This window comes from Staurois parvus, unplaced genomic scaffold (assembly GCF_062004578.1).
Source record: "Staurois parvus isolate SC_StPar_1 unplaced genomic scaffold, SC_StPar_1.0 ptg000709l, whole genome shotgun sequence".
NCBI classification, from domain to species: Eukaryota; Metazoa; Chordata; class Amphibia; order Anura; family Ranidae; genus Staurois; species Staurois parvus.
In genome coordinates, this window is record NW_028318505.1 from 332,052 (window position 1) to 359,124 (window position 27,073).

A 27,073-nucleotide genomic window follows, 5' to 3' on the forward strand; every position below is an offset into this window, starting at 1 on the left:
TAATGTCATCAATTATATACACATGCTTTACTTAATAAATGGCTGATATTATAAAAAAAAAAAAAAAAATGGGATTACACAAAAAAATTTAAAATAACCTTACACAAAAAAAATTAAATAAAAAAATAGCCTTACACAAAAAAAAATTAAATTAAAAAATAGCCTTACACAAAAAAACATTAAATAAAAAAATAGCCTCACACAAAAAAAATTAAATTAAAAAATAACCTTACACAAAAAAAGACCTTACATAAAACAATTGAGAAATAAGCTTACATGCAAAAAAAACCCCTTTTTAATAAATGTAAAATAACCTTACACAAAAGAAAAAAAAATTAAAAATAACCTGACGTAAAAAAAAAAGAAAATACTACTACACAAAAAAATTGAGATAGAAGCTTACATGCAAAAAAAAACCTTACACAAAAAAAAATAAAATAACCTTACACAAAAAAAAAATAAAATAACCTTACACAAAAAAAAATTAAAATAACCTTACACAAAAAAAATTAAAAATAACCTTACTTGAAAAAAAAAAAATAGGATTACACAAAAAAATTGAGATATAAGCTTACATGCAAAAAAAAACCCTTACACAAAAAAAAATTAAAATAACCTTACACAAAAAAATGTAAGATATAACCTTACTTGAAAAAAAAGAAAATAGGATTACACAAAAAAATTGAGATATAAGCTTACATGCAAAAAAAAAAACCCTTACACAAAAAAAATTCAAATAACCTTACATAAAAAAAAAGAAAATAGGATTACACAAACAAAATTGGGAAATAAGCTTACAAGCCAAAAAAAGAAAAAAAAAACCTCACATTAAAAAATGTAAAAATAACTTTACACAAAAACAAAATTTAAGCAAATGTAAAAAAAATAACCTTACCCCCTGCAAAAAATGTAAAAGTTTAAACTGGTGACATAACATGGTTAATTCAGTCTGTTATAATGCACTGATTTTCCAAGTTTTTTTTATTGTTATAATTATATGTCTAGGAATTTGAAAACTTGCAAAGCCAAAATATTGAACTGGATTGGGCAAAGAACCACTTGCCGTCCGCCTGCTGTTTATAAACGGCAGGACGGTGGCACTCCAGAGGGGGGTTGCCGTTCATAAACGGCACCCGCCATTTCTAGCTGTGCACGCTCCCTGGTAGCGCGCAGCACCGCGATCCGATGCCCGCTGTGTCCTCCGGACACAGTGAAACACCGATTGTCAGACGGGATCCCGATCATGTGATCACTGATTGGCCAATCAGTGATCACATGCAAAGTAGTAAGCAAGATTTCACTTGTGACATCATTGTTTACTACGTGTGAAATCTGTGAATGATCACAGAGGTCACATGGTACAGGGCTATTCACAAGAGCCTTGTACCATGTGACAAGCTGTGACCAATCACAGCTCACACAGTATTTCTCAATGGCTGCAAGAATGCAGACAGAGAGAAAGAGAAATGATTGCTTTTACATTCTATATGGGTGTAGAAACAATCAGTGTAAAAAAAAAAAATCTTCACCCCCCCCCCACAAGTAGTACAGTGTCACCATGGTGACACTCTACTGCTAGGGTGACAGTATGTAAAAAAAAAAAAAATAATAATAATATAAATAAATAAAATAAAAATGTAAAAAAAAAGTTTAAAAATTATAATTTGTGGTTATAAACTAATTTGGCTTATTTTTTTTTTACTAAAAAGATAATGGAATACATTTCGGCCAAGATTAATGATGAAATATTATTTATTTGCAAAATTTTATAAGAAAAACACTTTTTTTAAAATATTTTGGGACTTTTTCATTTACATAGCAAAAAAAATAAAAATCCCAGCGGTGAATAAATACCACCAAAATAAAGCTTTATCTGTGTCAAAAAATGGTAAAAAACTCATATGGGTACAGTTTTGCATGACCGCGCAATTGTCATTCAAAGTGTGATAGCGCTGAAAGCTGAAAATTGGCCTGGACAGGAAGGGGGTGAAAGTGTCCGGACTGGAAGTGGTTAATATATTAACTACATCCTCCAAAAGGATTGGTACTTTTTGGATGCTAAGAAATGCATACCACACAAACAAATGATGACATAAATTACATTTTAAACTTTATTACAACTTGAGGAATAAATAGTCAATTAAAACATGTGATTCTCCATTAGTCATTATGTAAGGGTGTGACGCATGGATAAATACTGATGTCCAATGTTAAACTATAATGTGCCTGTAATATGCTCTTTGGTCAGTAGATGGCAGCAAAGTACGAGAATCAAGTTTGCAGAGACCTTTGCTAAGACAGAACCAATACTTATTTACCTTATAAAGTTTAATGAATGCTAATTTAGGGGTTGAGTAGGACCCTCAGAAGGGTCATAGTGAACTGTAAATACAGGTTTGAGGCTGCAATTAGGAAACTACTTACTGCATCACAAACCCTCTGGGAAAGGGAGGAGTTCCTGTGCTGAGGAGGAAGTGAAGTCTGGGTCTGGCTGTTGGATGCTGAGGACATCTGGAGAATCTGTGTGGGGCCTGGAAGAGGATTTACGGCTCACAGTGGAATCTGGCGACGGCACCTAGGGAAGATTCACAACGAGACCAGGAAACAAGTGACTGTATGATCCGGTTCTGGAGTGGATCAGGGAAAAAGCACCAAGAGCCTGCCCTCGGTCTTCCTTCACATTATACCAGAAACGGACAAAAACGGATGTAAGCTGATGAAAAACTGATCCGTTTTTCTTGGAAAAAATGTGACTGAACTGATGAAAATAACAGAACGCTGGAGTGAACGGGGCATTAAAGTATTATTTTTGTACTATATGAGGCAAGAAGCTTTGACCTTTTTGTGCATTTAGACCCCCTTGTGGTATATTGAATAATAGAGTCCCTTGTTGTGATGAACTATTTATGCCTCAAGCTGTAATAAACACTAAAATGTATTTGATGTGAAATGTGTGGCATGTGATTATTGACACCTACAGTCCCAATCCTTCTGGAGGATGTATTTAGTATACAGTATATGTGACTTTTGGGGGAGGGGGGGGAAGGTGCTCAGTGACCACTATCTGCACCACTGTTATAATAGAACGACATACAATATAATAGAGAACTTCCTTGGGGGGGGGGGTGCTCAGTGACCACTATCTGCACCACTGTTATAATAGAACAACATACAATATAATAGAGAACTTCCTTGGGGGGGGGCTCAGTGATCACTATCTGCACCACTGTTATAATAGCACGAAATACAATATTATAGAGAACTTTCTTGGGGGGGGGGGGTGCTCAGTGACCACTATCTGCACCACTGTTATAATAGAACGACATACAATATAATAGAGAACTTCCTTGGGGGGGGGGGCTCAGTGACCACTATCTGCACCACTGTTATAACAGAACAACATACAATATAATAGAGAACTTCCTTGGGGGGGGGGGGGGCTCAGTGATCACTATCTGCACCACTGTTATAATAGCACGAAATACAATATTATAGAGAACTTTCTTGGGGGGGGGGGTGCTCAGTGACCACTATCTGCACCACTGTTATAATAGAACGACATACAATATAATAGAGAACTTCCTTGGGGGGGGGTGCTCAGTGACCACTATCTGCACCACTGTTATAATAGAACGACATACAATATAATAGAGAACTTCCTTGGGATGGGGGGGGGCTCAGTGATCACTATCTGCACCACTGTTATAATAGCACGAAATACAATATTATAGAGAACTTTCTTGGGAGGGGGGGGTGCTCAGTGACCACTATCTGCACCACTGTTATAATAGAACGACATACAATATAATTGAGAACTTCCTTGGGATGGGGGGGTGCTCAGTGATCACTATCTGCACCACTGTTATAATAGCACGAAATACAATATTATAGAGAACTTTCTTGGGAGGGGGAGGTGCTCAGTGACCACTATCTGCACCACTGTTATAATAGAACGACATACAATATAATAGAGAACTTCCTTGGGGGGGGGGCTCAGTGACCACTATCTGCACCACTGTTATAATAGAACGAAATACATTATTATAGAGAACCTCCTTGGGGGGGGGGGCTCAGTGACCACTATCTGCACCACTGTTATAATAGAACGAAATACATTATTATAGAGAACCTCCTTGGGGGGGGGGCTCAGTGACCACTATCTGCACCACTGTTATAATAGAACGACATACAATATAATAGAGAACTTCCTTGGGGGGGGGGGGGTGCTCAGTGACCACTATCTGCAGCACTGTTATAATAGCATGAAATACAATATTATAGAGAACTTCCTTGGGGGGGGTCTTTGACTACCTTCCTAAGCATTTATGGGGGTTATTTACTAAAACTGGAGGGTGCGAAATCTGGTGCAGCTCTGCACAGAAACCAATCAGCTTTCAGGTATTATTGGCAAAGCTTAATTGGCAAACTGATGTTAGAAGCCGATTGGCTCCCATGCACAGCTGCACAAGATTCACAGTGCTCCAGTTTTAGTAAATCTCCCCCCACTCCCCCATATGCGAAATAGGCAGCACAGTGGCTAAGTGGTTAGCACTTCTGCCTGGCAGTACTGGGGTCGCTGGTTCAAATCCCAACCACGGCACCACCTTCCTGGAGTTTGCATGTTCTCCCTGTGCCTGCGTGGGTTTCCTCCGTGTACTCCGGTTTCCTCCCACATTCCAAAAACATGCTGGTAGGTGAATTGGATCCTGTCTAAATTGTCCCTAGTATGTGTATGTATGAATGTGAGTTAGGGACCTTAGATTGTACACCCCTTGAGGGTTAGGGACTGATGTGACTGTACAATATATATGTAAAGTGCTGTGTAAATTGATGGCGCTATATAAGTACCTGAAATAAATAAATAAATATATCTCTTACTTACAAAATCCTTAATAAATAGAATCTTCCAAAAACAAACAAAATACAGCACAATAAAGAGGTGCAAGGCTCTGTTCATACCTATGTAGTTTGCTTTTTGTCTGTTTTGCAGAGCTTTCCACAGTTCGTTTTGTGTTTTTCTACACTTGTTTTTACCACATTTTGCATTTTGTTCAGCTCTTTTTTTTTTTTTAAGTGAAATTTTTTTTTTTTTGGCTGAGCAGAATAGAAATGCAAAACTCGTCAAAAACGCACCACTGTGCATTGCAGCAGATTCTCCATTGAACTCTATTGTGGCAAAAACGCCGCTTTTTGCTTTTAAAAAAGTCCCTGACCCTTTCCAAAAACGCAGCGGCTCAAAAAAGCATCGATGTGATGTGTCCCATAGGAAATCATGTTATATGGTCTGTAGTGCGTTTCTGCAAAAAGCACTAAAAAAACGCATTGGTGTGAACGGAGCCTTATGGTGGTAAAACCCAGCCTTTGTCAACCAGGGTGCCGTGAGGTTTCTTCAGTGGTGCCTTGGCAAAATATCTAAAAATTGCCCAAAACTTGAATTCCAGCCAGCGGGTGGAACAAGCCGGCCTTTTAGTTACACAAAGCCACAGGTATTCATTGTGCACCATTACGACCTTCTAGCCACCGGCGTCCTGACAACCAATGACATCATCAGTTGATAAGGAGGATGTCAGCTGATTGCACAGCATCCTAGTTTGACCCTCCCCCACCCCTCTCCATCAGTACTGGGGTCACATTAGCTCAGTGAGGGAGAAGAGAAACATAGGAATACTAGTCAGTACCAGTGAGTGAAAGTGTATTTGCTTTGGACGAATAAATCCCCTCTAATGTTGGGTGTCCTACATGTGTGGATGTTGCTGCGTTATATAAAACTATTAGAATAGTTTTTCACATTTTAGAATGGGGTGCCTCGGGACTGTCCATAATTTTAAAGGGTGCCTCGGGACTGTCCATCATTTTAAAGGGTGCCTCAAGACTGTCCATCATTTTAAAGGGTGCCTTGACTGAAGAAAGACTGAGAAACACTGGTATAGCCAATCAAAAAAAAAAAATTATATTAAAAATAATCATAATAATTTAATAATAAAATTAATATGTAAGGTTACAAAAAAAAAAAAACAACACGAGTAATTCTTTTTAATGACTTCTTTATTTTAAACTCTTCAATATTTATTTATTTATTTCAAAATTTCCCAGGAAGTCACAGCATCGCCCCTGAATAGGGCAAGCAGTATCCAGGTTCTTTCTTGGTTTTCCTTCAATTATATCCAGCTAATACAAGCCGGTGTTACTTACCGTTACAATTCAGAGGGGAAAAAAAAAGTTAAGAAACATTGGTATAACCAATGAAAATAAATTATATTAAAAATAATCATAATAATTTAATAACAAAATTAATATGTGACGTTGCAAAAAAAAAAATTAAAAAAAAACAACACGAGTAATTTTTTTTAATGACTTATTTATTTTAAACTCTTCAATATTTATTTATTTATTTCAAACTTTCCCAGAAAGTCACAGTCATAGGGCAAGCAGTATTGAAGTTCTTTCTTGGTTTTCCTTCAATTATATCCAGTTAATACAAGCCGGTGTTTCTTACCGTTACAATTTAGAGGGGAAAAAAAAAAAGGTAAGAAATACTGGTATAACCATTAAAAAAAAATTATATTAAAAATAATCATAACTTATGTGTCATTGATAGCCCCTGCATGGGCGTACCTTTTGCCCTGTTGGCGTTAGAGCACTGTTTTTCCTTTTTTTTTTATTTTACATTTTGTTTATCTGTGCAATTGATAGCCCCTGCGTGGGCGTGTTTTATTGCCTCTGTTTTATACTGTTTAAAAAATTAATAAAAACCATTGAAATAGAAAAAAAAAATAATCATAATAATTTAATAACAAAATTAATATGTGACGTTGCAAAAAAAAAAAATTAAAAAAAAACAACACAAGTAATTTTTTTTAATGACTTATTTATTTTAAACTCTTCAATATTTATTCATTTATTTCAAACTTTCCCAGAAAGTCACAGTCATAGGGCAAGCAGCATTGAAGTTCTTTCTTGGTTTTCCTTCAATTATATCCAGTTAATACAAGCCGGTGTTTCTTACCGTTACAATTTAGAGGGGAAAAAAAAAAGTTATGAAACACTGGTATAACCAATCAAAATAAAAAAATTATATTAAAAATAATCATAATAATTTAATAACAAAATTAATATGTGACGTTACAAAAAAAAAAAATAAAAAAAACAACACGAGTAATTTTTTTTAATGACTTATTTATTTTAAACTCTTTAATATTTATTTATTTATTTCAAACTTTCCCAGGAAGTCATAGGGCAAGCAGTATCGAGGTTCTTTCTTGGTTTTCCTTCAATTATATCCAGCTGATACAAGCTGGTGTTTCTTACCGTTACAATTTAGAGGGGAACAAAAAAAAGGTAAGAAACACTGGTATAACCATTAAAAAAAAAATTATATTAAAAATAATCATAACTTATGTGTCATTGATAGCCCCTGCATGGGCGTACCTTTTGCCCTGTTGGCGTTAGAGCACTGTTTTTCCTTTTTTTTTTATTTTACATTTTGTTTATCTGTGCAATTGATAGCCCCTGCGTGGGCGTGTTTTATTGCCTCTGTTTTATACTGTTTAAAAAATTAATAAAAACCATTGAAATAGAAAAAAAAAATAATCATAATAATTTAATAACAAAATTAATATGTGACGTTACAAAAAAAAACTAAAAAAAACAACACGAGTATTTTTTTTTAATTACTTATTTATTTTAAACTCTTCAATATTTATTTATTTATTTCTAACTTTCCCAGGAAGTCACAGTCATAGGGCAAGCAGTATCGAGGTTCTTTCTTGGTTTTCCTTCAAATTATATCCAGTTAATACAAACCGGTGTTTCTTACCATTACAATTTAGAGGGGGAAAAAAAAAGTTAAGAAACACTGGTATAACCAATCAAAAAAAAATTATATTAAAAATAATCATAATAATTTAATAACAAAATTAATATGTGACGTTACAAAAAAAATTAAAAAAAAACAACACAAGTACTTTTTTTTAATGACTTATTTATTTTAAACTCTTCAATATTTATTTCAAACTTTCCCAGAAAGTCACAGTCATAGGGCAAGCAGTATTGAGGTTCTTTCTTGATTTTCCTTCAAATTATATCCAGCTAATAGAAGCCAGTGTTTCTTACCGTTACAATTTAGAGGGGAAAAAAAAAAAGTTAAGAAACACTGGTATAACCAATCAAAAAAAAATGATATTAAAAATAATCATAATAATTTAATAACAAAATTAATATGTGACGTTACAAAAAAAAATTAAAAAAAACAACACAAGTACTTTTTTTAATGACTTATTTATTTTAAACTCTTCAATATTTATTTATTTTTTTAAAAACTTTCCCAGAAAGTCACAGTCATAGGGCAAGCAGTATCCAGGATCTTTCTTGGTTTTCCTTCAATTATATCCAGTTAATACAAGCCGGTGTTTCTTACCGTTACAATTTAGAGGGGGAAAAAAAAAGTTAAGAAACACTGGAAAAACCAATCAAAAAAAATGATATTAAAAATAATCATAATAATTTCATAACAAAATTAATATGTGACGTTACAAAAAAAAAAAATAAAAAAAAACAACACGAGTAATTCTTTTTAATGACTTATTTATTTTAAACTCTTCAATATTTATTTCAAACTTTCCCAGAAAGTCATAGTCATAGGGCAAGCAGTATTGAGGTTCTTTCTTGGTTTTCCTTCAAATTATATCCAGCTAATAGAAGCCGGTGTTCCTTACCGTTACCATTTATAAAAAAAAAAAAAAAATGACTCCGAGTGTCATCTCGCTCTGATAATATCATATTAAACCCTGAAGACGTGTCGCACGCATTTCAGAAAAGACGGCTCCTATTAATGAGGCTTACGTTTAATCTCATTATTCTAATAAAGTGAAATCAATTAAGTTGGACAGTGCGAAGGTCTAGTTCAAGCTGAGTTAGTTTTTTTTTTTTTTTTTTTTTTTTTTCAGCACAATGAAGAGCGGGAGGAAAGTTAAGTTAATAGGCCTTTTTTTTTTTTGTCTACTAATCCCCCCTTCCTAAGCTCCGTCTGAGTTTGAAGGAGGGCAATTTAGAAGCTGTCTTAGTACAAATCTAACAAGGGGCCCCCGTGGCTGTCCGAGGGGAGCGAAGCCCCCTTCAGCATTCACCAAGATATGCTTCAAAGGAGATTGTACTCTTAATCCAATCTACTCGGCCGGAGAACTCCCAGCGGTTCAGCTTGCCAACAAATTAAAATCTAGCTTCATAAAAACACCTTGAATTTGGAAGGTATTGGCTGGGCCGCTAGACTTGAAACTTCATCTATTCTGGCTAACTTCTCAATTATCTTCCTTGCAGTAGAGATGTGTAAAAGTGCAAAAATCAATAGTATTCTATTCCCTTTCTATTGGAAAGGGAAAAATTAATGAGATAGGACACTCTCTTAATCAGAAATAAATGTTTTAATTCAGGTAATGACATAGTTTTCCCTAGCCGAAGAATGACAAATGAAGGCCCGGGACCCCCCCCCCCCTCCCCTCCCAAACAGAAGCATTTTCAATTTTATTGTAAATATAAAAGGTATTGATCGGCGAGATGTACAAACCCTATTGCTTACAAAAGCCATTCAGGGGGACTGGGAAAAACTATTAAGCACTAGGTCAAAAATCAATAAACAACACTGAAATGTTGTAGAGCTCGCCCCGGGCCTTGCAAAGGCTTAGAAAGCCAGACATGAGAAATAGTGACAGGTACGTCTCTTGTGGAGCAATGTTAGGGATAAAAAAAAAAAAAATCAGGCGTTTTATCTCTGCTACCGTTTGACAGGTTGCAGGATGCGCTAAGGCCATTGAAACAGTCTTCATCTAAATACATGCTAATTCTTCCCACTATTGGCAGCTACTGATTAGGGTTGTAAAATGTGGCACTTAATTGCCCAATCCCACTGTTTTCAGGTAATTTAACACATGATTAAAATGTATATGAGCTAGCAAAATCGCCATTCCCGCCTTACTTTATCTATTTGTTTTAGTTTATTTTAGAGATCCATTTTCATTGGGTCATTCGGAATCACTTATTGTGTATTTAATAGACCTAGGGACTGATAATCCCTATTTTTTTTTGCTTAATGCGTTTTTTTTATGTATTGCGAATATTCCTAGCAATGCAAACACCATTGTATTCTCTGTAAGCCTGTAAGAGTATTAAAGAAACAATGACAATAATAAAATAAAATTCAATGTACATAAAAAAAATTAAAATAATTAGACGATGATCAAGATATTCATTACAATATAGACAGCAATGTAAATTAATTATTGGAAAACAATAAATACTACTTTATTACATTTATTATAATAAATAGAATCTAAAATATTTATTATATTATTCTAAAATGAAATATATATATATATATATATACATATACTTTTTTATATATATATTTATTACAATAAATAGAATCTACACTATTTATTATATTATTATACACACACATAGAGAGAGAGAGAGAGAGAGAGAGAGAGAGAGAGAGAGAGTACTATATACAGTATTTAGCTCTCTCTCTCTCTCTCTCTCTCTCTCTCTCTCTCTCTCTCTCTCTCTCTGTATATATATATAAAGAGAGAGAAAGAAAGAAAGAGAGAGAGAGAGAGAGAGAGAGAGATACTGCATATAGTATATATAACATACTGTATATAGCATATATACTATATATATATTTCATTTTTATAAATATAGTATATATACTATATACAGTATCTCTTTCTCTCTCTCTCTACATACATATATATGTAGAGAGAGAGAGAGAGAGAGAGAGAGAGAGAGAGAGAGAGAGAGAGAGAGAGAGAGAGAGAGAGACATACTGCAAATAGTATATATATTATATATATATATATATATACATACTATATACAGTATGTATCTCTCTCTCTCTCTTGCTAATAATTAATAATAATCATAATAATAATAATCATAATAATCTAATGTTTTATATATATATATATATATATATATATATATATATATAGATATATAGATATATATACAGTATATATAGATGGAGTGAGAGAGAGAGAGAGAAATACTGTATATAGCATATATATATATATATATTTTTTTTTTTCTTATTTATATTTATAGTATATATACTATATACAGTATATCTCTCTCTCTCTCTATCTATCTTTATTCTCACCTGGTGATCCTGCCACTAACACACTTCCTGTCCTAGGGTGACAACGCTCTCTCGCCGGTATTTATAGAGCAATGTCACCCTAGGCTCCTTTTCTGATTCAGACTACAAACGCCTCCCTATCTCCTTATCTCCATTACATAGAGAGGAGATGTACTGTAGTTCACAGAAGATAGCCGGGAAAGCAGATAACAAGGCCTGAGTTCAGCGCACAGGAAGTTCAAAGGATTAGTTTTAGCTCCATTAACAGTTTCTTGTACTTGCAGAAAATGGACCAAGCCTGAAAAGAGAAAACGAATGGAGCCACATCTAAAGACTAGTAAGCTGCGATATATTTCGTTTTTGTTCTTCGGTTTAGATATGATATAAAGCGTAGCTAAAACAAAGAGCAAAAATTTAAACTGTATCTAGGACGGGAACCATGGTGGGACTACAGAACACCTCCTCCTCTTTTCAATAACATGGGGGGGAGGTATTCTATAGTTTAAAGTGTTGAAATGGGCCGAGCTAATACTCCTTGAAATTACATGCAACCTCGGTGGATTTCTGGCAGGATCAACAGGTATAGTTTGCGTTTAGCAAAAAATATAACAAACCATTTTCAGTTGTATATTTATCAGAAAATAAAAGAGCATCCTTGATAGGGTGTACATACACTGTAAGCAGGGGCGGACTGACAACTCATGGGGCCCCCGGGCAATAGGGGATGATGGGGCCCCTGTGTCCTTGCCCACACTCAAAGCACTCCCAAAAAAGCCTATAAAAGGTACCAGGGGCATTTCATGGGGCCCCATACTGACCCCGGGTCCTCGGGCAGTTCCTGAGTGCTCGTATGGTCAGTCCGCCTCTGACTGTAAGTAATCAGCCTTTGAATCCCTTTAGTACATCAACTGTTTAGCATCACAACATGAAACACCTTCTATAGAGAGAGAAAGAGAGAGACAGATGGATAGATAGACATATGTAAGAGACTATATTGGCAAACTAATATATGCAGTGAGTCCCCTACATACAAACGAGTTTTGTTCAGAGCGTAGGTCCAAACTGTTTGTAGGTCCAACAAACTTACCCTAGGTACCAGGGGCGGACTGACAACTCATGGGGCCCCCGGGCAATAGGGGATCATGGGGCCCCTGTGTCCTCACCCAAACCCAAAAAAGCCTATGAAAAAGCCAATGAAAGGTACCAGGGGCATCTCATGGGGCCCTCTACTGAGCCCGGGCCCCGAGTGCTCAAAGGATCAGTCCGCCCCTGCTAGGTACCCAACTAACACAATCTGCCTAATAAATGACTGTAATAGGTTTAGGCCCTGGTTCACACCAATGCGATTTGTCATGCGATATGACAGTTCAAAATCGCACGACAAGTCTCAACCTATTTGGAGCAATGGAACTGTTCAAATCAAAAAGTTCCTTCACTGCTTTTCTGTGATTTCATTGCGACTTGCATTGACGTAAATGAAGTTGCAAGCCTCAATGAAATTGCACATCAATATCGCACTGATTGGCGGCTTTGAAGTAGCGCAATTTCAAAGCCGCGCTGGTGGGAACCAGGGCTTAAACACATTTCACACAAAAAATACGTGGAAAAAAAAAAGGTTGAAATAAGGAGAATGTACTGTATGCCGTAAAATACACAGAAGCGTGCAAGAGAATGTTCATATCTTTGAAAGTTCGCAACTTGAACGTTTGTATGGAGGGGACTAACTGTAGATAGTTAATAGAGTGATAGATAATCAATATACAGTACATAGATAATAGATACATTATTAGATGATACAGAAGTGTAATAACATGATATACATAGATAATAGGTTAAAAGGTAGAGATAGAAAGATAGATAGATAGATAGATAGATAGATAGATAGATAGATAGATAGATAGATAGATAGATAGATAGATATGAATAGATAGATAGATAGATAAACATATGGATAAATAAAAGACATATAAATAATTAGAGAGCTAATGAGATATATTCGATATCTATATAGATTGATATATAGAGATAAAGGATAGATAAATAAATAGATAGATAGATAGATAGATAGATAGATAGATAGATAGATAGATGATAAATAAACATATGGATAACTAAAATACTAAAATAATTGGAGCACTAATTAGATATATTAGAGTGATATATAGATTGATAAATAGAGATAGAGGATTGATAGATAGATAGATAGATAGATAGATATATGGATAGATTAATACTGTATGTAGATTGATAGGAAGAGATAGACGGATAGAGAGAATAGATAGATGTCACATAAGCCCAATAATAATTCTTTACAATCATACTTCCAATACTGATTATCTATTTTGTGTTACATTGTTACATGGCAGTACACATTACAATGTACAGGAACCGTGCCGGGGTCCCCATACCTCCAGCCGGGGTTACATTGTGTCTCATTGAATCAGCAGCAGAGGGGCTAATTTATTTACAGGAGGGCGATCTGTATGGAAGGAGTAGTGCGGAAAGGCTTCCTGCTGCTATGATTATAGATGGGCCGGGGTCATGTCACCTCTCAGCAGGTAAATTGTTCAGCTGATACTGATTCCGCTTCCATCTCACCTTCAATATTATGCCAGTAACATGTCATCGCAGGGGATGATGGAAGATTCTCCTGCACCTCCTGTTATTACGGTCGTTCGACCTCTGATGTAACATCTCTTTAATGCCATTATTTCCGCAGGATTCAGGAATGCATGAAGACACCGCCGCCTCGCGACCCGCCTGGCGTGAAGCAGCACTTCATCCCGTATTGTTCTTTGCAGCAATAATAAAGTAGATGTACACCCAAACTGAATGGCGTGTAGTTTTATAAAGTGCTGTGTACCATAAACAATTGCCATTTTTAACAAAATACTGTTTTTATATTTTTTGTGCTTCTCAGTGCTACTGATTACTCTCAGCCATTTTACAGCCACTTCATGTCTGCATGCACTCCAGCAATGGCTGCTTGGCATTTTTCATGGCGGGTTTTCTGATGGTGACTGTGCGATATGTGTCAATACAGCTGCTTGTAGTCTCCATCCAGGTTGTGCAAGTCAGGGTGACACAATGTGAGCCAGAAGAGGCACTTATAGGTCCCCTCTGCCGGCCTGTGACTGGACAGTGAAAAAAGAAGCAGCACACTGATCAGTTCATCTCTCTGTCACTCTGCTCTCCCATCCTAACATCATGTGCCTTGTTAGCCCATGAACAATGCAGCAAAACTGATTGGCTCCTTGTGCTGTTTCCCCCTATCTAAGTTTGGGCTCTGCTGTACAGGGATAACAAATAGGTTAATATATCATCAAATGTATTTTTTTCTGTTTCAATATTTTTATTAAGAAAGTTTTGCTTTAGGAACACAAAAAGCTCAATATACGCCCACGCGGGGACCGAGCATAACAATAACACAGAAATAGATACATCCTGCTGACTTGTATTAGCCAAATAAAAAAAAAAGGCCAATGACAGCAAGGGAGGATGGCAGAAAGCCAACAAAGCAGTGTGAGTACCTGAGTGTGACCTGGTATCACCCTCATGCAGTCCCTGCACAGCAGGGATGGCATGTGAGAAGAAGAAGCAGCACAAGGGGCCAAACAGTACATGTGCTGACTAGGAGGAGAGAGCAGAGTGACACACAGATGGGTTCATCGCTGTGCTGCTTTTCTTTTCACTGTTCAGTCACAGGTTGGGGGCTTGTCCGGGACAACCTGGGCTCAGAGGAAAGGGATTGCAGTCAACACAACTACAGACTGAAAAGCACAATATATAACATTTTTAGATATCTTTAGATAAGTAGATGTAGATGCAATTACTGAAATCACATACAACCTTAAAGCTGCACCCTAGGAATTAGACAAAATCAACCCTTGCAGGTCAAGGATTAAGTCTAGGGGTGCAGAGGTAAGGCGTAATACTGTACTCCTGGTTCCAGAAAGCTTCCTCCATGCAATCTCAGAGTCCTGGAAAAGAGCAAACAGGTGGCGCTAACATCTAGTGCATTATTCACGGTTTATTAAAAAATGTATAAAACACAAAAACATACTCACAAATGTAACATGTATAAAAGCTTTGTATGGCAATATAGCAGGGGCGGACTGACCATTTGGAAACTCGGGCACTGCCCGAGGGCCCAGGGTCAGTAGGGGCCCCCATGAGATGCCCCTGGTACCTTTTTCATAGGCTTTTTTGAGTTTGGGCAAGGACACAGGGGCCCCATGATCCCCTATTGCCCGGGGGCCCCATGAGTTGTCAGTCCGCCCCTGCAATGGAGATGGCCACAACATGGACAAGATGTCCAACTGTCAGTGTGGTCGGGTTTCTGATGCGTTTCGGGGATGAGTCCCTTTCCTCAGAGCTTGTGAGGACATTTTGCCCATGTTGTGGCCATCTCCATTGTCATACAAAGGGTTTATACATGCAACGTTTGTGAGTACGTTTTTGTGTTTTATACATTTTTGAATAAACCATGGATAATGCACTAGGTGTTTGCGCCACCTGTTTGCTCTTTTCCAGTTGTTGATTTTCCCCATCTGAGGAGGGCTGCATCCCCGACACGTTATCTATAGGCCACCACTAGCTTTGGTCCCCTGGCTTTCCTTTGGCAATTGATTCCTGGAGCACTGGAGAGCAGGGGCGGACTGACAAGTCATGGGGCCCCCGGGCAATAGGGGATCATGGGGCCCCTGTGTCCTTGCCCAAACTCAAAAAAGCCTATGAAAAAGGTACCAGGGGCATCTCATGGGGCCTTCTACTGACCCCAGGCCCTCGGGCAGTGCCCGAGTTTCCAAATGGTCAGTCCGCCCCTGGTCACCGGGCAATAGGGGATCATGGGGCCCCTGTGTCCTTGCCCAAACTCAAAAAAGCCTATGAAAAAGGTACCAGGGGCATCTCATGGGGCCTCCTACTGACCCCGGGCCCTCGGGCAGTGCCCGAGTTTCCAAATGGTCAGTCCGGCCCTGCTGGAGAGTATACACTTTTGATCTCAGAGTCCTCTCTAAAGTGCTTCAAACCCGGTCACAAGCTTGACTCTTCATGTTCAATGCAGGGTAATAGTCCTGCACTGTATGTAATGATGCCGAGGGTCCAGAGTTTTGCATGGAAGAGAAGAGTGCTGGAGGCTGCCGCAGGATAGGATAAGTAATACACCTTATCCCAGCACCCCTAGACTAAACCAGTCTTCAACCATTATTGCCTCCGCTCCTCAGAGGACCTCCTACTCTCTAGCTCCCTGGTCTCCTCCTCCCACGCCCGATTACAGGACTTCTCCAGGACTTCCCCCATCCTCTGGAACTCCCTACCCCAATCCATCAGACTGTCACCTACCCTCCTCACCTTCAGGCGCACCCTGAAAACCCTCCTCTTCAGGGAAGCCTACCCCGCCCTCACCTAACACCTGACCTCACCTAACCACTAACCTCCTCCACTCCTCCCACCACCCCATCCCCCACAGCCATCTCCTCCTGTACCACCTCCCCCTCCCTCCTAGACTGTAAGCTCGAAAGAGCAGGGCCCTCGAACCCCTCGTGTATTGTATTGTTACTGTCTTGTCTCATGTTCTGTCCCCCTTGCTACTGTACAGCGCTGAGCATACCCTTTGGCGCTATATAAATACTGTATAATAATAATAATAATAATTGCCTAGCCCACTGCATGTAGACCTGCATGTGGAACTGTGCACCAAAAGCAAGCAGCAAACAAGCCCTAAGTCAGACCGAAATCACACTTGCACAATTTCGCTCAGAAAAAATGCTTGCCATGCTTGTGGTGCTCTTCATTTTTAACGTTACCCCAAACGTGGCAAGCAAAATGCATATTTTGGTACTTGACAGCCCATTTGAAATGAATAGGCTTCCCTATGCGCAAAGTGTGACAATGTGATGCACGATATGCTACATAGTGTGAATGGTGCCTAAGGCTGCCTTCAGACTAGCATTTCCTAAACATGTGCAAAAACTGAACAAATTTGCGTTCACGTGATGCGCAAAAATGTGTGTTGCACTTGTGGCACCATTTATTGTTAATGGCACTCCAAACACACTAAGCAAGACACAGTTTGTTGCGTGCCGGACAGCCCATTGAAATGAATAAGTTGCTCCATGCGCAAACTGCAACAACAAGCGAAAAACATGCATAGGCACGACTGGCTAAGATCAAGTTATTAGCGTCCAGTAGGTGGCTCCGCCATCATTCTTGCCTATTGGTGAGAATGGCTGGCTGTATAGTATCCTTGCTGGTATGATGGGGGCTCTGAAGGCTAGTACCTGCTGGAACAGAAACCGGGGTGTCCACAGACAGTTTGGCTCTGATTCCAAACACTTTTTCTGCACTGCACCTTTTACAGCTAGGCCTTTTGGCTAAGTCCGGGGCAATTTCTTTTTCTACGGGCCTCACCATTATTTATTTATTTATTAATTTTTTCTCCACTGTTTGACACCTTTTACTTATGTGTGTTTTTTTTCTCACTATGATGGAGGGTGTGGGTCTTCAGGCCTACCCTAAAGTCTAGGGGGAGGATGCATGGCCCTTAGGTTCCTTCCTCCCCTGATTCTGGGTCTCTTCGGGAGAGTCCTCTGACCTAGTACAGTACTTGGTGGTCAGTTTGAGCTGGCCACAAGGAAAGGGGTCCGCCAGGCTAGGCAGACCATGTGGGAAACCCTTTGTCCCTGTTAGGATTAGGGTAGAGATCCTACCCCTTGGGAGTTGGACTTAAGCACTCCCCATTTTTGTGTTGGTATGTTGCACCTTTTTGTTTTTTCTCACCTATGCAGACTTAACCACTTGGTAACCGAGCTATAGCCAAATGATGGCTACAGCGTGGTTACCCAGTTCTGGGAGGGTCTGATATGGCGTCCTCCCAGAAAGCGCTCTCCCGCGCTTAGGAGAGCGCACCCAGAGATCTCCATGTTTGATGTGTCCTATGGAGGTAAAAGGCCAATCACAGCGGCTTTTTACCATGTGACCAGCTGTGTCCAATGACACAACAGATCACGAAGTAAATACAGTTTTCGGTTATCAGCAGCACTTTCCTCACGCTGTCACAGAGGAGATTGGCACTGATCATCAGTGCCCATCAGTGCCTCCCAGCAGTGTTCAGCAGTGCCACCCATCAGCTCTTCCCAGCAGTTACGCCCGTCAGTGCCCAGCAGTGCTGCCTATCAGTGACGCTATTCAGTGCCATCAGTCAATGCTGCCAGTAAGGGCTGTCAGTGCCATCAGCACTGCACGTCAGTGTCATCTATTAGTGCCCATCAGTGCTGCTTATCAGTGCTCATCAGTGCCATCTATCAGTGCCCATCAGTGCCGCCTATCAGTGACCAACATTGCTGCATATCAGTGCAGCATCATCAGCGCCTCATAACTGCCATTCAGTGCCACCTCATCAATGCAGCCTATCAGTGTCCATCAGTGCTGCCTATCCGGGCCACCTCATCAGTGCCCATCAGTGCTGCCTATCAGTGCAGCCTCATCAACGCACATCAGTGAAGGAGAAAAATTATCCGTTTGCAAAATGTTATAATAGAAACAAAGAAAAACTTTAAAAAAAAATTTTATTGCTTTTTTTTGTTTATAGTGCAAAAAATAACACACCCAGTGACGATTACATACCACCAAAAGAAAGCTCTATTTGTGTGAAAAAAAATGATAAAAATGTCATACGGGTACAGTGTTGCATGACCGCGCAATTGTCATTCAAAGTGTGACAGCGCTGAAAATTGGCCTGGGCAGGAAGGCGGTATAAGTGCCCGATAGGCAAGGGGTTAAAAAAAATAAAATAAACACGACAAGGGCTATGGTTGCATCCATGCTAGTGTTTTTGTGAACGTGTGCAAAAAATTCGGCAAATTTTGTGTGCAAACAGGAAACATGCAAAAAGCTCATGTCGCACTAGCAGTGCCATTCATTGTAAATGGCAGACCAAATGTGGCAAGCAAGACGCATGGATTTGCGTGTGGAAAAAAAAAAGCATGTTGTTAAAATGGATAAAGCTACGTGCAGGTGCGGACTGACCATTTTGGAACTCGGGCATTGCCCGGGGGCCCAGGGTCAGTAGGGGGCCCCATGAGATGCCCCTGGTACCTTTCATAGGCTTTTTTGGGTGTGGTTTGAGTGTGGACGAGGATACAGGGGCCCCATGATCCCCTATTGCCCGGGAGCCCCATGAGTTGTCAGTCCGCCGATGGCTACGTGAGCTTCTTTGCATTTGTCGTTTATAGGACATTGAAATGAATGGGTCGCCCTATGCATGTAGTGTCACAATGTGCAAGTAAACCGCGCATACGCGCGACCCCTGATGTTTTGCATCATAGTGTGATTACAGGGCTCAGGATTGTCGTATTCTGAAGTCTTCATGGCTCTGTGGTACCTTTGTATTGTAAATCTGTGTGTTTGTGTATTTATATATATTGTGGCTATTTTATATTCTATTCATCATTAGATCATCTTTGCAGTAAATTGTTGTTTCTAATTGATTGATGACCTCCTTGTACCATATAAATGTTCTTTCTGTTTATCAGTGCGTTACACCTCCCCCGTTACATGATATACTTATGTCATTATATGTCATTAGGCCTTCAGCATATAGAAAATGAGATAATGTGTGCCTGACACTGATCCGAATATGGCTCCCCTCCGAAAACATATACAGCTCTTCCTGTGATATTCATCTAATTTGGAAATTGAATTGGAAGAGAAGTGACATCAATAACCTCCGGAATAGATGACATATTATTGTGGCCCTTTGTGCTTTCTAAAGTTGACATGACAGACGATAATTAGAGGAAGTTTTATGCCCTCAGCGTGGAATTGGTGTAAGTTAATTTGGGTCAGGAATAGTTATTATGCAAAATATTCCTTCCCTCCCCGCTCTACAAAAAGCCTCCTTGACAGTAGCAGGAATACAGAGGGGTGTAAAAAAATAGTTTATTAGAGTGTCTGAGTTGGCTTTAGCATTGTATAATATTGTTATCATTGTATCGTTGTATAATATTGTATCATTGCATCATATTGTATCATTGCATCGTTGTATAATATTGTATCATTGCATCATATTGTATCATTGCATCGTTGTATAATATTGTATCATTGCATCATATTGTATCATTGCATCATATTGTAACATGGTATCATTGTATAATATTGTATCATTGCATCATATTGTATCATTGTATAATATTGTATCATTGTATTATATTGTATCGTATAATACTGTATCATTGTATCATATTGTATCATAGTATCATTGTATCGTTGTATAATACTGTATCATTGTATCGTTGTATAATATTGTATTGTATAATACTGTATCGTTGTATAATATTGTATCATAGTATCATTGTATAATATTGTATCATTGTATAATATTGTATCATTGTATCGTTGTATAATATTATATTATTGTATAATATTGTATCGTTGTATAATATTGTATCATTGTATAATATTGTATCATTGTATAATATTGTGACACTGTATCGTTGTATAATATTGTATCATAGTATCATTGTATAATATTGTATCATAGTATCATTGTATAATATTGTATCATTGTATCATTGTATAATATTGTATCATTGTATCGTTGTATAATATTATATTATTGTATAATATTGTATCGTTGTATAATATTGTATCGTTGTATAATATTGTATCATTGTATCATATTGTATCGTTGTATAATATTGTAGCATTGTATACCCTTATAGCAATGTATTATTATATAACATTGTGCTATTGTATAACATTGTAGCATGGTATAGCATTGTTTGATTGTGTAACATTGTATGATTGCATAGCATGGAATCATTGTATAACATTCCATCATTGTACACCATTATAGCATTGTATAATTATCTAACATTGTACTATTGTATAACCTTGTGTCATTGTATAGCATTGCATCATTTTTTACCATTATAGCATTGTATCATTATCTAACATTGTATGATTGCATAGTATTGTATCATTGTATACCCTGATAGCATTTTATTGTTATATAACATTGTACTATTGCATAACATTGAATCATTGTACACCATTATAACATTGTATCATTATAAACTTGCATAATATTGTTTCATTGTATACCATTCATTTTGTAAATAGCTGCGCAAACTGTTTGCACTATATAAATCCTGTATAATAATAATAATAATAATTATAACATTGTATCATTATATAACATTGTATCATTGTACACCATTATAGATTTGTATCATTGTATAACATTGTACCATCATATAGCATTGCATCATTGTATAGCATTGTATCATTATATAACATTGTATCATTCTACACTATTATAGATTTGTATCATTATATAACATTGTATCATTATATACCATTGTACTATTGTATATCGTATCTTTATATAACATTGTATCATTGTACACTATTACAGCATGGCATCGTATAACATTGTATCATTATATAACTTTGTACTATTGTATAGCATTGTATCATCATTTAGCATTGTATCATTCTACACCATTATAGCATTGTATAATTGTATAGCATTGTATAATTGTATAGCATTGTATCATCATATAGCATTGTATCATTCTACACCATTATAGCATTGTATCATCATATAGCATTGTATCATTCTACACCATTATAGCATTGTATCATCATATAGCATTGTATCATTCTACACCATTATAGCATTGTATCATTGTATAGCATTGTATCATTGCCATATGAAGGATGGATTGATTCTGATCTTCAGGCTTGCCAGCGAATACCGTGTTCACACTTTTTGCATATTGGGAATGTGGGAAAAAAATTGCATGCTTTCCCAACATGCACAGAAGCAAGCTACTCATTAGAAGACATACGGAGACAGCCATTAAGGTTGCATTCACACCATGCAGGTGCACAATTTCCACGTGTTCCCATGTGGCATGTGTAGGGAAACCCATTTATTTCACTGGACTGCCCTACATGTGGAAACGTAAACACGTGTGCTCTGTTTTGCCTGCATGATGTGAATGGAACCTTAAGAAATGAACTGCACATGCACGGGACATTGACTCGCAGGTGACACAAGGGAGCTGCTGGTTGTCTGACCTGAGGTTTGTATTATGGTGAATTTGGATGACGTGAAGGCTTGGGTGGGGCCTTTTTGATCCATTAGTACATAGAAGTGCTCTGATCCTTCTTGAAGGCGATTCTGTTGATGTGAATTCGGTGCTGTTTTGTTTCAGAGGGTGAGGAGGAGAGGTTAGTATGTGAACAAGGGGTTAAGTTTCTTACAGAAAGGTTAATGTTGAGTCCAGGAAGGTCTAGTGTAAGGCTAAGTGTTAGGATTATAGGGAGAGTTAATGTTAGCATTACAAGATGGGTTAGTGTGAAGGAGAGCTAGGGGCGCAGACAAGGTTCATGTCAGGCTTACAAAATGGGTTAGTATTACAACAAAATAGATAAACAAGATGGGTTAGTGTAAGGAACAGTGTTAGGGTTACACAGAGGGTTAATGTTGGGGTTATAGGAAGGGTTGGTGGTACATTTGCCAGGAGAGGTAAGGTTACAGGTTAGTGTTAAATGGTTGTGTTAGGGTTACAGGGCAGGTTAACTTTAGGGATGAAGTAAAGGATAGTGTTGGGTTACAGTGAAGGTTAGTGTTGGGGCTACAAGGAGGTTTATTATTAAGGTTACAGGGAAGGTTGGCATTAGGGTAACAGGAAGTGTTAGAATTGGGATTACAGGGTACGTATTAGGGTTAAGAGGACGGTAAGTTTTAGGGTTACAGGGGAGGTCAGTGTTTTACTGTTACAGGGAGGGTCAGTGTTAGGGTTACAGGGAGGGTCAGTGTTAGGGTTACAGGGAGGTCAGTGTTAGGGTTACAGGGGAGGTAAGTGTTAGGGTTACAGGGAGGTCAGTGTTGGGGTTACAGGGGAGGTCAGTGTTAGGGTTACAGGGAGGTCAGTGTTAGGGTTACATGGAGGGTCAGTGTTAGGGTTACAGGGAGGTCAGTGTTAGGGTTACAGGGGAGGTCAGTGTTAGGGTTACAGGAAGGGTCAGTGTTAGGGTTACAGGGAGGGTCAGTGTTAGGGTTACAGGGGAGGTAAGTGTTAGGGTTACAGGGAGGTCAGTGTTGGGGTTACAAGGGAGGTCAGTGTTAGGGTTACAGGGAGGGTCAGTGTTAGGGTTACAGGGAGGGTCAGTGTTAGGGTTACAGGGAGGTCAGTGTTTTACTGTTACAGGGAGGGTCAGTGTTAGGGTTACAGGGAGGGTCAGTGTTAGGGTTACAGGGAGGTCGGTGTTAGGGTTACAGGGAGGTCAGTGTTTTACTGTTACAGGGAGGGTCAGTGTTAGGGTTACAGGGGAGGTCAGTGTTAGGGTTACAGGGAGGTCAGTGTTGGGGTTACAGGGGAGGTCAGTGTTAGGGTTACAGGGGAGGTCAGTGTTAGGGTTACAGGAAGGGTCAGTGTTAGGGTTACAGGGAAGTCAGTGTTAGGGTTACAGGGGAGGTCAGAGTTAGGGTTACAGGAAGGGTCAGTGTTAGGGTTACAGGGAGGGTCAGTGTTAGGGTTACAGGGAGGTCAGTGTTAGGGTTACAGGGAGAATTAGTGTAAGGGTTACAGAGGAGGTAAGTGTTGGGTTACAGGGGAGGTAAGTGTTGGGTTACAGGGAGGGTCAGTGTGAAAACCGTGCAATTTTGAAGCGACGCAACGCTTCACCTTTTGATAATGTGAACAGCACTGTATGCTGCCCATAGTATCTTTTCCATAGGCGTTTGAGAAGCATTAAAAACGCCTCTCAGATGCCTACTTTCAAAGCCAGTGTGAACTAGGCCTTACTTCTGAATTCCCCTCTGAGGAAGTGTTACATCGAAGTCATGATTCTAAAACTAATAAGAGTCAAATCTACAAGTACGAAGCGTAAGCTAACAGTTCGTTTTTGCTTTTATCACAGACGTGGACTTTTTCTCAGATTTCTGATTGGTGTTACAATTACAAACATTCCTTCACAATCATTTCAATATTTTGACGTTTTTTCCCCCAACTCCCGTCACTGTGGCTGAGCAATGTGGGGAATTTGGGGATTAAAAAAAGGTTTGTCCCATTTTTATGCTTCCATGTAGAATTTTTTCTTTGTTGGAATTTGAGGAAAAATACGAAAACTTTATTTTATTTGATTAAATGTTGACATTTTGGCAAGATGCATCGGGGTCAATGAGAAAGTCTAAATTAACCTCCCTAGCAGTCTGATTATGTCAGTATTTCTGTGCTCAAAGCGGTACATTTTTTTGCATGGAAATATGTATTTTTTTTATTGTAGGTCTGTAATTCTTAGGAATAACTCACTGAAATCTGTCCGAACAAGAGTCTAGTAAACATCCCGGGGATGATAAAATTTTAAACCCGAAATCATACATTATAATTTAATAAATAATCATAAAAAATAATAATATAATAATAATAAATTTAATTCAATAATATAATCAAACCAAAAACACTGAAATGTGAAATATAGCGCCAAGTTCGCACATCGCTGAGCAAAGTCGCAGAATCGTTTTCAGTGTCTGATGACGAATTTCCCCCACGAATCATTATCACTCAATTCTGCAAGTGGTTCTGATTTACTATCGCTGTTCTCTAGCCGGTCTAAAACCGCTTTTGACCTAAAGGGACGCTTTTTGGACGCCATGGACGTTTCTCAGTTTCCAGGCAGAAAGAACAGTAAAAATGCAGGCAGGGCGCCGGACAAAGCACTCGGGACAAAATGTATGTGAAATGGTTTGATACAGGAATGTTATACTATGTGATTTTAGTGTATTTAGTGAATGTCACTTTTTACATTTTTAAATTTTCCGCCAGTTCCGTCCCCCGTACGTCCCGACGTCGCAGGGAACGGAACCCGGAAGACGGATGCCGGCATCGGCTGGAGGACATTTCAGGAGGGACATCGCGGGAGCGCAGGACAAGGTAAGTGCAGAAGAGATCCCGGAGCAGCGCCGCAGTGTATTCTAGAGTGTAGCTCGGGGTTACCGCTTGTGGTGCTGAAACTTTACCCCGAGCTACACTCGGGAATACCGCCAGGGGGGTTAAGTTCTTTTTTGTATTTTTTTTGGAAGATGCAATGGGCTCTATCTCTATCTATCCATTCAGTCGTATCCAACCCTTGGCAATTGCATGAACTGTCACTCGAAAGCGACTTTTTCCATGAATTCTCTTAGCAATTATTTTACAGGGTAGGTTGCCAGGTCTTTCCCCAACCCCCACCATGCAGGAGATCCCGCATGGCCAGGACAATTTAGACAGGAGCCAATTAATCTACCAGCATGTCTTTGGAGTGTGGGAGGAAACCAGAGTACCCAGAGGAAACCCACACAAGCACAGGAAGAATCTCAATGCAAGAGGTGTACAATCTAAGGTCCCTAACTCACATTCATACATACACATACTAGGGACAATTTAGACAGGAGCCAATTCACCTACCAGCATGTCTTTGGATTGTGGGAGGAAACTGGAGCACCCGGAGGAAACCCTTCGCAAGCACAGGGAGAACATGCAAACTCCATGCAGGAGGCATCATGGTCAGGAATTGAACCCATGACCCCTTTAGTGCACGGCAGACATGCTAACCACTAAGCCACTGTGCCAAATTGGGCTCTATCCGACTCAACTATCTTAGATCGGGGGTCTCCAGTCTTTCCTAAACAAATGGCCAGTGGGTGGTCTTTAGGGGGGGCTGGACTGTGGCCAGTGGGTGTAGAAAATGCTGTGGCATCAATGAGGGTGAACAATGCCTTAGGTCAGAGGGAGTAAAAAAATTGTATAATGTCCCACTGTTGGTGTCAGTGGAAAGAATTATGCCCCATTGTTGGTGTCATTGGAGGGTGACCCATCATTAAAGCAGTATTAAAAACACAAAAGCAAACAGCTTGCAAATTGCAGCTTACCATTTCGTAGATGTGATGGCTGCATTAGTTTTCTTTTTTAGGCTTTCTTGCCTTTATTTGTATCTGGTGATCCAGCCAGTCAGTCTGTTGTTTTGCAAAAGAACAAGCTCTGCAGGAGAATGTATTAGTTAAAAAAATGAGGCAAACCATTTGACATTGACAGGGGTGCTCACAATCATCAGTTTTTATTTATTTATTTATGTGAAACCTTTATCCCAAAAGGAACAACACTTTTTGCTGCAACTAATTATAAAGAGTTAGCTGGAATTTGTGTTTTTAAATCTGCTAGAAGTCCAACACTCCCTCCCCTCAGACTGACAATGCTGATGTCGAAAGGTGCCCCCCGGGCTCATTCATTAGAGTGGAGAAATAGTGCCCCATCACTGGTGTCAGAGGGAGGAATAGTACCCCATTGAGGGTGTCAGTGGAATGATAATTGTATCATTTTTAAGTCAGTGGGAGGAATAGTGCCCCATCATTGGTGTCAGTGGGAGGAATAGTGCCCCATTATTGGTGTCAGTGGGAGGAATAGTGCCCCATCATTGGTGTCAGTGGGAGGAATAGTGCCCCATCATTGGTGTCAGTGGGAGGAATAGTGCCCCATCATTGGTGTCAGTGGGAGGAATAGTGCCCCATCATTGGTGTCAGTGGGAGGAATAGTGCCCCATCATTGGTGTCAGTGGGAGGAATAGTGCCCCATCATTGGTGTCAGTGGGAGGAATAGTGCCCCATCATTGGTGTCAGTGGGAGGAATAGTGCCCCATCATTGGTGTCAGTGGGAGGAATAGTGTCCCATCATTGCTGTCAACAGAAGGAATAGTGCCCCATCATTGGTGTTAGTGGGAGGAATAGTGCCCCATCATTGGTGTCAATGGGAGGAATAGTGCCCAATCATTAGTGTTAGTGAGAGGAATAGTGCCCAATCATTGGTGTCAGTGGGAGGAATAGTGCCCAATCATTGGTATCAGTGGGAGGAATAGTGCCCAATCATTGGTGTCAGTGGGAGGAATAGTGCCCCA

General features: G+C 39.1%; 1 long non-coding RNA gene across 1 annotated transcript in view; it reads right to left on the minus strand.

The window, feature by feature from the left end:
- The window catches only part of LOC149445783 (uncharacterized), a 500,460-nt gene that overhangs the window by 12,542 nt on the left and 460,845 nt on the right, over positions 1-27,073 (minus strand). Inside the window, exon 3 of the long non-coding RNA XR_016306320.1 lies at positions 26,055-26,163. This is a non-coding gene — a long non-coding RNA (uncharacterized LOC149445783). The remainder of the gene's footprint in view (positions 1-26,054; positions 26,164-27,073) is intronic.